Source organism: Carassius carassius, chromosome 4 (assembly GCF_963082965.1).
Source record: "Carassius carassius chromosome 4, fCarCar2.1, whole genome shotgun sequence".
Classification (NCBI taxonomy): Eukaryota; Metazoa; Chordata; class Actinopteri; order Cypriniformes; family Cyprinidae; genus Carassius; species Carassius carassius.
Window position 1 is genome coordinate 14,444,994 of NC_081758.1, and position 12,158 is coordinate 14,457,151.

Consider the following 12,158-nt stretch of genomic DNA (forward strand, 5'->3'; position numbering starts at 1 on the left):
GCCATTGAGCGGTTCTAATTGGTTCTGTCATGATCATCAGTTGGAGTGCCCATGAACTGCAGCAGAGAGCACTCCACTCAGGACTTTTGTATTTGGTGTCTCTTTCCATTCCCAACTTCATTTCCCAGAATGCTTAGGGCTAATCACCACCAGGAAAAAAAAACCCTTTTGGTGAATTACAGTAATTGTATTTTAAGATAAATTTTCTACTGACATACAGTAAGGGTAATATTGGCAAACTTTCACTTAGTAAGTCATTCTTGTAACTACAAATTTCCTTCAACCTTTGGAACATTAAAAAAAATATTTTGGTGAATTATAGATTTTTAAAAAAAGAAAATAGCTTGTATGTACTCTACATACAGTAAGGGAGATATTACTTTAATAATACTACAGAATAATACTTTATTATTATATTGTAGCGACATGGTTAAATATTTTCTGTCAGTTTGCCCACGAGGCATTTACTGTGGCATTGGAAACATAATTTGTATTAATTATTGGACTTCGTTTTGTACTGAGAGATAAATTTGCAGACGGTCCCTAAAGCAAGCCTAGGCGAATATCCAGCGAATATCAAACCTAAAACTAACTTTACCACGCTTGAACATCTTTGGTGAATCGTCGGGACATAAATCTCTCAGATTTCATTCAAATATCTCCACTTTTTCGAAGATGAGCAATAGTATTAGATGGTTTGGACTGGAGCATCTTAAGGGTGAGTGATGACAGAATTTAAATTGTTTTTGGGGAACTATACAATTAATTAGAAAATATACAGTATGTTCTTATTTTCACCAGCTTCTGCAAGCGTGTATGGCGTCTGGCTTTTGAAAGCTCACTGTGACTTCAGGTAAGATTTGTATTTAATTAACGTTGTCTGTGCCCGTCGTGTTTTTGGCACATGCACTGGTAGAAAAAAAAAGTAAGCATGTACAACATTAACATGCTTTTATTTGCAAAAGTCAAGTCAAGTCAAGACACCTTTATTTATATAGCGCTTTAAACAAAATACATTGCGTCAAAGCAACTGAACAACATTCATTAGGAAAACAGTGTGTCAATAATGCAAAATTATAGTTAAAGGCAGTTCATCATTGAATTCAGTGATGTCATCTCTGTTCAGTTAAATAGTGTCTGTGCATTTATTTGCAATCAAGTCAACGATATTGGTGTAAATGAAGTGACAACAACTAGCCAGAGGCGACAGCGGAAAGGAACCAAAACTCCATCGGTGACAGAATGGAGAAAAAAACCTTGGGAGAAACCAGGCTCAGTTGGGGGGCCAGTTCTCCTCTGACCAGATGAAACCAGTAGTTCAATTCCAGGCTGCAGCAAAGTCAGATTGTGTAGAAGAACCATCTGTTTCCTGTGGTCTTGTCCTGGTGGTCATCTGAGACAAGGTCTTTGCAGGGGATCTGTATCTGGGGCTCTAGTTGTCCTGGTCTCCGCTGTCTTTCAGGGCAGTAGAGGTCCTTTCTAGATGCTGATCCACCATCTGGTCTGGATACGTACTGGATCCAGGTGACTGCAGTGACCTGGATACAGACTGGATCTGGTGGCTACGGTGACCTCGGAATAAGAGAGAAACAGACAAATATTAGCGTACAGTCGTGGCCAAAAGTTTTGAGAATTACATAAATATTAGTTTTCAAAAAGTTTGCTGCTAAACTGCTTTTAGATCTTTGTTTCAGTTGTTTCTGTGATGTACTGAAATATAATTACAAGCACTTCATACTTTTATCGACAATTACATGACATTTATGCAAAGAGTCAGTATTTGCAGTGTTGGCCCTTCTTTTTCAGGACCTCTGCAATTCGACTGGGCATGCTCTCAATCAACTTCTGGTCCAAATCCTGACTGATAGCAACCCATTCTTTCATAATCACTTCTTGGAGTTTGTCAGAATTAGTGAGTTTTTGTTTGTCCACCCGCCTCTTGATGATTGACCACAAGTTCTCAATGGGATTAAGATCTGGGGAGTTTCCAGGCCATGGACCCAAAATTTCAACATTCTGGTCCCCGAGCCACTTAGTTATCACTTTTGCCTTATGGCACGGTGCTCCATCGTGCTGGAAAATGCATTGTTCTTCACCAAACTGTTGTTGGATTGTTGGAAGAAGTTGCTGTTGGAGGGTGTTTTAGTACCATTCTTTATTCATGGCTGTATTTTTGGGCAGAATTGTGAGTGAGCCCACTCCCTTGGATGAGAAGCAACCCCACACATGAATGGTGTCAGGGTACTTTACTGTTGGCATGACACAGGACTGATGGTAGCGCTCACCTTTTCTTCTCCGGACAAGCCTTTTTCCAGATGCCCCAAACAATCGGAAAGGGGCTTCATCAGAGAATATGACTTTGCCCCAGTCCTCAGCAGTCCATTTACTATACTTTCTGCAGAAGATCAATCTGTCCCTGATGTTTTTTTTGGAGAGAAGTGGCTTCTTTGCTGCCCTTCTTGACACCAGGCCATCTTCCAAAAGTCTTCGCCTCACTGTGCGTGCAGATGCACTAACACCTGCCTGCTGCCATTCCTGAGCAAGCTCTGCACTGGTGGCACTTCGATCCCGCAGCTGAATCCTCTTTAGGAGACGATCCTGGCGCTTGCTGGACTTTCTTGGACGCCCTGAAGCCTTCTTTACAAGAATTGAACCTCTTTCCTAGAAGTTCTTGATGATCCTATAAATTGTTGATTTAGGTGCAATCTTAGTAGCCACAATATCCTTGCCTGTGAAGCCATTTTTATGCAACGCAATGATGGCTGCACGTGTTTCTTTGCAGGTCACCATGGTTAACAATGGAAGAACAATGATTTCAAGCATCACCCTCCTTTTAACATGTCAAGTCTGCCATTCTAACCCAATCAGCCTGACATAATGATCTCCAGCCTTGTGCTCGTCAACATTCTAAAGCTGAGTATCATCAGCATAACAGTGAAAGCTAACAGCATGTTTCCTGATGATATCTCCCAAGGGTAACATATAAAGCGTGAAGAGTAGCGGCACTAGTACTGTGCCTTGAGGTACTCCATACTGCACTTGTGATCGATATGATACATCTTTGTTCACTGCTACGAACTGATGGCGGTCATATAAGTACGATTTAAACCATGCTAATGCACTTCCATTAATGCCAACAAAGTGTTCAAGGGGGTCTATAGTGCACTGTCTGATGCAATAATGTAGCTGACGGCTGAATGGTTGCAATTTTATCTCTAATAGTATCGATTTTAGTAGTAAAGTAGTTCATAAAGTCATTACTGCTGTGGTGTTGGGAAATGTCAACACTTGTTGAGGCTTTATTTTTCGTTAATTTAGCCACTTGTTTTGAATAAATACCTAGGGGTTATGTTTGTTTTCTTCTAAAAGAGAAGAAAAGTAATCGGATCTAGCAGTTTTTAATGCTTTTCTGTAGGATAGGTTACTTTCCAGCCAAGCAATACAAAATACCTCTAGTTTTGTTTTCCTCCAGCTGCACTCCATTTTTCGGGCTGCTCTCTTTAGGGTGCGAGTATGCTCATTATACCATGGTGTCAGACTGGTTTCCTTAACCTTCCTTAAGCGTAAAGGAGCAACTGTATTTAAAGTGCTAGAAAAGAGAGAGTCCATAGTTTCTGTTACATCATCAAGTTGTTCTGAGGTTTTGGATATGCTAAGGAATTTGTATACATCAGGAAGATAACTTAAAAAGCAGTCTTTTGTGGTAGAAGTGATGGTTCTTCCATACTTGTAACAAGAAGTAGAATTTACAATTTTGGCTATATGAAGTTTGCACAGAACTAAATAATGATCTGAGATATCATCATTTGGCTGAATAATTTCAACACTATCAACATCAATTCCATGTGACAGTATTAAATCTAGAGTATGATTTCGACAATGAGTAGGTCCTGAAACGTGTTGTATAACCCCAATAGAGTTCAGAATGTCTATAAATGCTGATCCTAATGCATCTTTTTCATTATCAACATGGATTTATCATTAACATTTGTTTCTCTGGATAATGTTATATGAAGCACCATTACTTCAAACGAGTTATACTTGAAACCTGCCCTCTGAGAAATCCTGAAAACGTTGTCATAAATTGACACCTTCCCCTTTGCCTTTTAGACGCGGCTCATGTTTATAACAGTAATCTTCGAGGGTGGACTCGTTTAAAATAATGTATTCATCAGGTTTTAGCCAGGTTTCTGTCAAACACAGCACATCTATATTATGATCAGTGATCATATTATTTACAAAAAGTGTTTTCGTAGAAAGGGATCTGATATTCAATAAAACAAGCTTTATCATTTGTTTATCCGTATTGCATCTGTTTTTTATTTGTTGCTCAATTAAATGGTTAATCTTAACTTGGTTTGGACGTTTTTTGTATTTTCTATTTCGGGGAACAGACACAGTCTCTATAGTGTGATATCTAGGTAAAAGAGTCTCTATGTGCTGAGAATTAACTGACCTCTGTGACGTGAGGCAGCTAGCAGACGGTCGGTTTAGCCAGTCTGTCTGCTTCCTGACCTGGGCCCCAGTTAGTCAAGTACTGTATAAACACTAAGACTATTTTCCATATTTCTAGAGAGAAGAGTGGCGCCACCCCAGGAGGGATGAAGACCATCTCTTTTCAACAGGTCAGGTCTGCCCCAAAAGCTCGTCCAATTGTCTATGAAACCTATGTTATTCTGTGGGCACCACTTAGACATCCAGCCATTGAGTGATGACAATCTGCTATGCATCTCGTCACCACGGTAAGCAGGGAGGGGACCAGAGCATATTACAGTGTCTGACATCGTGCTTGCAAGTTCACACACCTCTTTAATGTTATTTTTAGTAATCTCCGACTAGCGAAGTCGAACATTATTAGCGCCAGCATGAATAACAATCTTACTGTATTTACGTTTAGCATTAGCCAGCACTTTTAAATTTGCCAAGATTTGTCAGGGACTCTGGCTCCCGGTAAACATTTGACTATGGTGGCTGGTGTCTCTATATTCACGTTCCGTACAATAGAATCACCAATAACTAGAGCACTTTCATCAGGTTTCTCAGTGGGTGCATCACTGAGTGGGGAGAACCTGTTTAATGTTTTGATCGGAACAGAAGAGCGGTGTTTTGACCCACGACTAAGCTGCCTCACTGTCACCCAGTTGCCCTGCTGCAGGGGCTCTGTTGCCGGAACCGAACAATGTACAGGAATCCCTGAGCTAGATGCATCCAAAGCCGTATCTAGAGCCCTAACATTCTTACTGTCCTCAATTAAAGTATGGATGCATGTCTCTAATTCTGAAATCTAATCTGTCAGCCTAACTAATTCCCTGCATTTATCACATGTGATTCCTCATCAGCGACAGAGATAGATAAACTGTACATGTGGCAAGAGGTGCAAATAACAATAGCAGGAGAAGCCATTACTCACCGTGCTTGATGAAATATTCTTACTGCGGTTGTTTGATGAACTTGTGAAAAACTGGAGCGAGAGGGAGGAGAGGAGAAAAGAAAACAGCGATAGGTTCGAATGAAAACGCTAATGACAACCTAATGAGTGCTAATGCTTTGCAGGTGTACTGCACTCACGGATATAAAATAAAAGTGTACGATCAAAATTAACAGCGACACCCGCTGTCAGGATGAAGGTCAAGATGAAATGAAAATGAAAAATGAACTTGTGGATTTCCTAAATAATTTCTAGGGGTTCAATCCTCAACGGGCTGGCTGGAGCTACCACGTTACCTGCCAGTGGCTGGTGGCAGCTGCCAGTCTGATTCATGTGACCTGTCAGTAGGGATGCAATGATGCTTTTCAGAACCAATGTCAACTAAATATTTTTTTTATTTTAAATCAATGTTGAATTTTTTATACTATTGTGTTCACCTGATCATCAGTTTTGTGTTTTTCATTTACATGTCGTCATTTAGCAGACAGTTTTATCCAAAGCGACTTACAAATGAGGACAATGGAAGCAATCAAAATCAACAAAAGAGCAATGATATAAAAGTGCTATAACAAGTCTGTTATCTTACGGTGCTTTCACACTAGCACTTTTGGTGCGCACCCAGGTTCGATTGATGTCAGAGTTCGGTTCGTTTGGATGATGTGAACGCTGTCTTCCGTACTCGGATGCGCACCCGCGAACCGTACCCGAGTCCGCTTAAAAACGGTGGTCTGGGGTACGCTTCATGTGAACTCTTGTACGGTTCGCTGTTAATGTGAACACAATCGTACCAAATCACGGAAGTGAACCGCTTTTAATGACAAATTATTTGATAAAAATGTGTGTTTGTGTGTGTGTTTTCCACTTTTGCGGTAAACAGCTGCTGGCTGGATGACGCAAGCGAACCGCGGGTCGGACTTAAATATTATAATATGAACACAGTCCAGCGGGGGCAGGGGGAGGGGGGAGCAACCGAACTCGGGTTCGGACCAGGCAAGTGAACCAAGTGTGAAAGCACCCTTAAACGCAGTACATGTAGCAAGTATGGAATGATATTCCGGACATTATTCAAAAGGAATTGCAAATTGTATTTGCAATTGCCTTTTCAATTTGTGGACGCATAAAATGTGACATAATCTAAACGCAAATGCAAATCGCGCATTACCGTTTGCATTTCCATTTAAGCGAACGCACAGTGTCTGCCAATTTTAAAACGGAAATGCAAAGTCCATTTGCAATTGTGTTTCCAATATCTTATGAGCTATGAGCCTGTCATATTTAAATAGCAATACTAATTACCACATTTGCCTTTACACTCTCTCTGCACTGCACATGTAAACTGCCAAAACTTAAATGGAATCGCAATTCCTTTTGCATTTGAATTTTCAACGTCTACACGGAAACCTGTCAATCAAGTGACAGGGGTGGGGCCATTTTATTGGACGTGTTTGCATTGGGAAGTGACATCACTCACAGTCGACGGTAATAAATAATTATTAATTAATTAGTGTGGACTTTGTCATCTAAATAATTAATAACCAATAAGGTTAAGGATGTGTCCCACAAATTACTTCACCTTTTCTATCCTGTGAAGCTTTACTTAAAAAAGATGTTTCCTGATATTGACACTTTATGTTAAACTGTAACACTGGGAAGATTAGGCAAATAGACTGGTGACGTAGGTCTGTGCGCGTTTCTCAATACAAAGTACGCTGATTTCGGACTTACATCTTCAGTAGTTCAGACTTTGTGGATTCCACTCGGGAGTGTGATGTTTGCCAGGACACAGGTCCGGTAATTCTGCAAACAGCATCGTACTTGATAACATGTCAGCTCGCCTTGACTACTCCAATTTTCCTCACTGTATATTTACAATAAAACGAAAAAGGAAATTAAATACCACTGCCTCTTTTCATTTTTCATTTAAACATAATAATAGCAGCAGAAATTTACTTAGTTCAGGGAAATGTGTATATATAAAGTCATTACAAATGAAACTAAATATTATATCAATTGCCTCTTTTATTACCGTCGACTGTGAGTGATGTCACTTCCCAATGCAAACACACCCAATAAAATGGCCCCACCCCTGTCACTTGATTGACAGGTTTCCGTGTAGACGTGGAAATTCAAATGCAAAAGGAATTGCGATTCCATTTGAGTTTTGGCAGTTTACATGCGCAGTGCAGAGAGAGTGAAAAGGCAAATGTGATAATTAATATTGCTATTTATCATAGCTCGTAAGATATGGGAAACACAATTGCGAACGGACTTTGCATTCCGTTTTAAAATTGGCAGACACTGTGCGTTCGCTTAAACGAAAATGCAAACGGTAATGCACGATTTGCATTTGGATTATGTCACATTTTATGCGTCCACAAATTGATAACGCAATTGCAAATACAATTTGCAATTCCTTTTGAATAATGTCCGGAATATCATTCCATAAGCAAGGGCTTTTAAATAATACAATTAATGAAAACAAAACAGAATAATAAAATTGAAAGCTAATTGTTTTTTTTATTTTTTTTTTTATTTTTACAAATCTTCTAAATAGAGACAACTCCAATTTTAATGAAAAAAAAAAGATAATCCTAATCCATGACCAAAAAAAAAAGGAAAAAACAACAACTAGGTTAGTGGATAATCTACCCACAAAAGTTATTCTAGAAAAAATCAAGAGTGCACAATAATTATATAAAAATATTGAACTAAACATTTAGTGAAGCAACATTATTTTGTGGGCAATACTTTTCTGTTAAATGCATAGCATAGTAATGAAGGCAGCATCATATGATAGAACAGAACAAATAAGACTCAATCTTTCATTACGCAAAAGCAGGGGCATTGCCATCTTTTCAGACGTGAGGGGGACAGAAATTACATACACGCATATATATATATATATATATAGGAATCGATAAGTCTTATTCACATCTTTCCTTCCCACAGGCAGCTGCAATAAATAAATACTGTCCTTACCTCTTGTACTGGAGATGTAATAAAAGCTTCAAGACTCTCCACCAAGTGTCCTGACCCACTCAGCTGACGTCCTTGCTGATATGGGACTTTTACTGGAGATTCTTGTCCAAATTTAGATAGTAAATTCTTAATGAATTACTTTGAGACTCTGCGAAGTTTAATGCATCACCATAGGAAATGGCTTTGCTTTATTAAGAGGGGCATTTTGAGTGAGTCACGTGATGTGGCCAAGTATGGTGACCCATACTTGGAATTAGTGCTCTGCATTTATCACATCAAAAGTGCACACATAGGGTATAGCCACACTAGGCACGGTTGCCTTGAAACACTCCCGAGCATGCCTCGGAGCTATCACACCAGTCAAACAAACCGCACTTTGGGTCAAAGGTGCTCGGGTGCAGTTCAAAACACCTAGTGTGAGTACACCCATACACACCATGAACACACACCCAGAGTAGTGGCACTCGGGTAGCAATTTGGTGTTCAGTGCCTTGCTCAAGGGCACCTCAGTTGTGGTATTGAAGGTGGGAAAGAGTGCTGTACATTCACTCCCTCCTCCAACAATTCCTGCCAGTACGAGACTCAAACCTACAGCCTTTGGGTTAAGAGTCAAATTATCTAACCATTAGGCCATGGCTTGCCCACAATATTAAATATTAATATTACAACAATAACTCATAAGTAAATAAAATCAAAGTAAACAATGAGGAGTCTTCACCCTGAATTGTGGCATGAATGTGTTCCAAACATGAACACAAACACACACCCCCATTACTCTTTGTGTGAGTGGGGCATAAGATTGTATTGCTATGCAGACCAGGAAACACGACCTTTGACACAGATAGCAACGTCACAGTAGCATAAGTTCAAATTAAGTAATTGTAGCATCTTTCCAGTAAAGGAAACGATCTATTTTAATCTAAACAATTAAAACATCTTAAGGGCGTAGACTAGGCAAATAGCAGTTTCTAAACTACATCGCAATGTTTCTTAAAGATAAGATAAAACATCACAATACAACACTTAAGAAAGAGGGTCCATTCTACAACATTATTGCAAAATGCACATCCTTGCACAATCATGGTACAGTGAACATGAAGTATACATATGTGGCAGTTTTTAACTGTTGAACAAAAACTCTAAGAGTATGTACATTCTATTACTGCCTTTTAAGACTTTTCAGATTTTATAGGAGACGTCTGCAATCTCAAAGCTTTAATATAGTTTGCTAGCGATTGCAACTCCAAATTTAAATTTGCCAAATCATTAATTTCCTTCAGCATTCATATAACTTTCTTATTTAAATCCTCCTGTTTCCGCAGAAATTAAATTTTTTTCCTTATTCTAAAAATGATCTCCTATTGCTCCAGCAGCTGATGTCAAGTCCCATTTCCCTCAGCGTTCCATTTTTATTTATTTATTTTATATTTTTTTTACTTTTTGACATTTTGGCTCCAGTCCTTTTGCATGTCTTGGACGAGAAGATCATCATGTGAATTTTTATTTGGGTTGGTTCATCATCACAGTTTCCAATTTGGAATTGATTGGGGAAGGAAAATGTGTATTTGGATCATCTACTGACTCAACAACATGCATAAATAACAACAAAACATTTCCTAAACATCTGTTTGCCAGTAAGCAACGCAAAATGTTTCATATGTCAATAATTCAGCTTTGAGGCAAATTGCATGTAATGCTTTTTTTGTTCAGTGTTGTATTTGTATGTTGTTGATAAGAATGGCAAAAATAATCACATATTTTGATGTACTTTTAAAAAATGTTTTTATTTAAAGGTTTCTGTTTATTCTTGAAATCTCAAATCCTATTTTTTTTCTTCAGATTTTGTTGCTATAGAATAGAAGAACAGGCATATGAATTAGTTCTTCTATTGACATGCAATTTAGCACTTAATCTTCACAGCCAAATAATAAGAAATCAGATTCAAATTCCTCCAAAACACTGGTGTATTGTTTGCAGACAGCATCACTGCAGTCAGAGTCAAGTGGCCACCAGTCCACCCAAGCATGTGAGTCCAAAGGAAATTTATACCTAAAACATGGTATAAAGAAAATCAGTTTCTAGGCTTCTGTACATTACAGTAAATGAGAAACACACTCACTTTATAATTGACCCTGCAATGCAACCGATTAAAAAAAAAAAAAAAAACGACTTTTTATGTCAAACAAAACTTTGTCTCGACACAAAACGTGAGCATAAGGTACTATATGATGTGGCTTTGAAAAAATTATCAATCAGATGAACAAACAAGGGCTTACTTATAACCATGATTCCTTTTTATCTTAATACTCTCAGCAGTCATGATCAGATACTGCTTGCCAACTTTGAAATCTGTTGAACTGCAAGTTGCCTTCTTCACTAAGTCTATCACTGAATCTGTTTTTAGGTTGTCTGTTTGTCCTGTAGAAGATAAATTAAGAGGATGGATTGAAGCTGTCATGAAACTTGTTTCTTTAAATTGTTTATTCAAGCCTATATTTGCTTTAAACCATTGCCAACAAATCATATTCAGTAAACTCTTGCCTTTCTTGAGCACTACTTTAACTTTCGCTTTGTAGGTCACGAAATCTCCTCCTGCCTCAAATGATTCAATTAACACTTTAAATGCTAGGGAAAAAATACACTGTAAATGATATGTACCGATTTATACACGTGTATAAACATGACATATGTATACACATGACAATGTTTTATGGCTTAAAGCTGCATAAAGATTATATTTACCATAATTCATGCTTTCTTTGCACATGTCATTTTTACGCTGTACAGCCGTGATTTTGGGATCAATGGTGGATTTAAAGTTGCAGCATTCCGCTTTATTGAAAAGGACATGAAAATACCAATGAGCAAACTGTTATTAACACAGACACATTAAACTCACAGATGTAAATGATAACTACATGAGCAGAAGTGGTATAAATGCAGTGTTAGATTTTTTAATGGTGAAGACTGACAGAATTGGCCAGGGGCACCAGATTACCAGGAGACCCAAGAAGTAAGACACAACAAAATGGTTCATATTTATTTATTTGGTAAATTGTTTTGTTTCTGTCTTTTATGTGGCTTACCTGCCATGCACTGACATTGGTCTCCCTCACAGAGTCGTAACACTTTGCGGCTTTGTTTTTGGTAGAACTTTATACACTTATTTTCTATTAAAAAATAAGATGAGAATGCTTGCTTTATATATCTAAAATAAGTTCAGCCATACATAACACAAACATTTGCATAAACGATATACCTGGATTACTAAATTGATAGACTTGGAATACAGAGGCTCTGGTCATGCCAGTTTCAAATTCCTCTTGAATACGGAAACCCACACAGTATAACTCCTCTGATGATATCTGCATGATAAGTATTGTTTAGTAGAAATGTTCTACAAAATCAAATACACACCAAATTTGAACACAAAAATGAAAAAGGCAAAAGATTGTTTTGCCTAGTGATGCTCACCGAATCTATCTGTAGGATGACTTGGTCACCATTGACTTCATAGTTGGAAATCCGAGACTCAAGTCCATTCAGGTACTCTAAAAAATAGAAACAATGTCACAAAAAAATTTTTGAAACAGTGGATGGCTTCTATAAAAATTTATTTGCGTTTAGACCCTCACCATATCAAGATCTTCCTGGACTGCGGTCACACCGGTTGGCAAATTAATTTCCATCACAGTGATTCCTGACTCTGTTTCAAATTCATTTTCATGTGGCTTGTATCTTTACATATAAT

General features: G+C 38.2%; 1 pseudogene; it reads right to left on the reverse strand.

Annotated features, from left to right (window-relative positions):
- Positions 1-10,164: 10,164 nt before the first annotated feature.
- Positions 10,165-12,158, reverse strand: part of LOC132136989 (complement C5-like) — a 41,092-nt pseudogene continuing 39,098 nt past the window's right edge.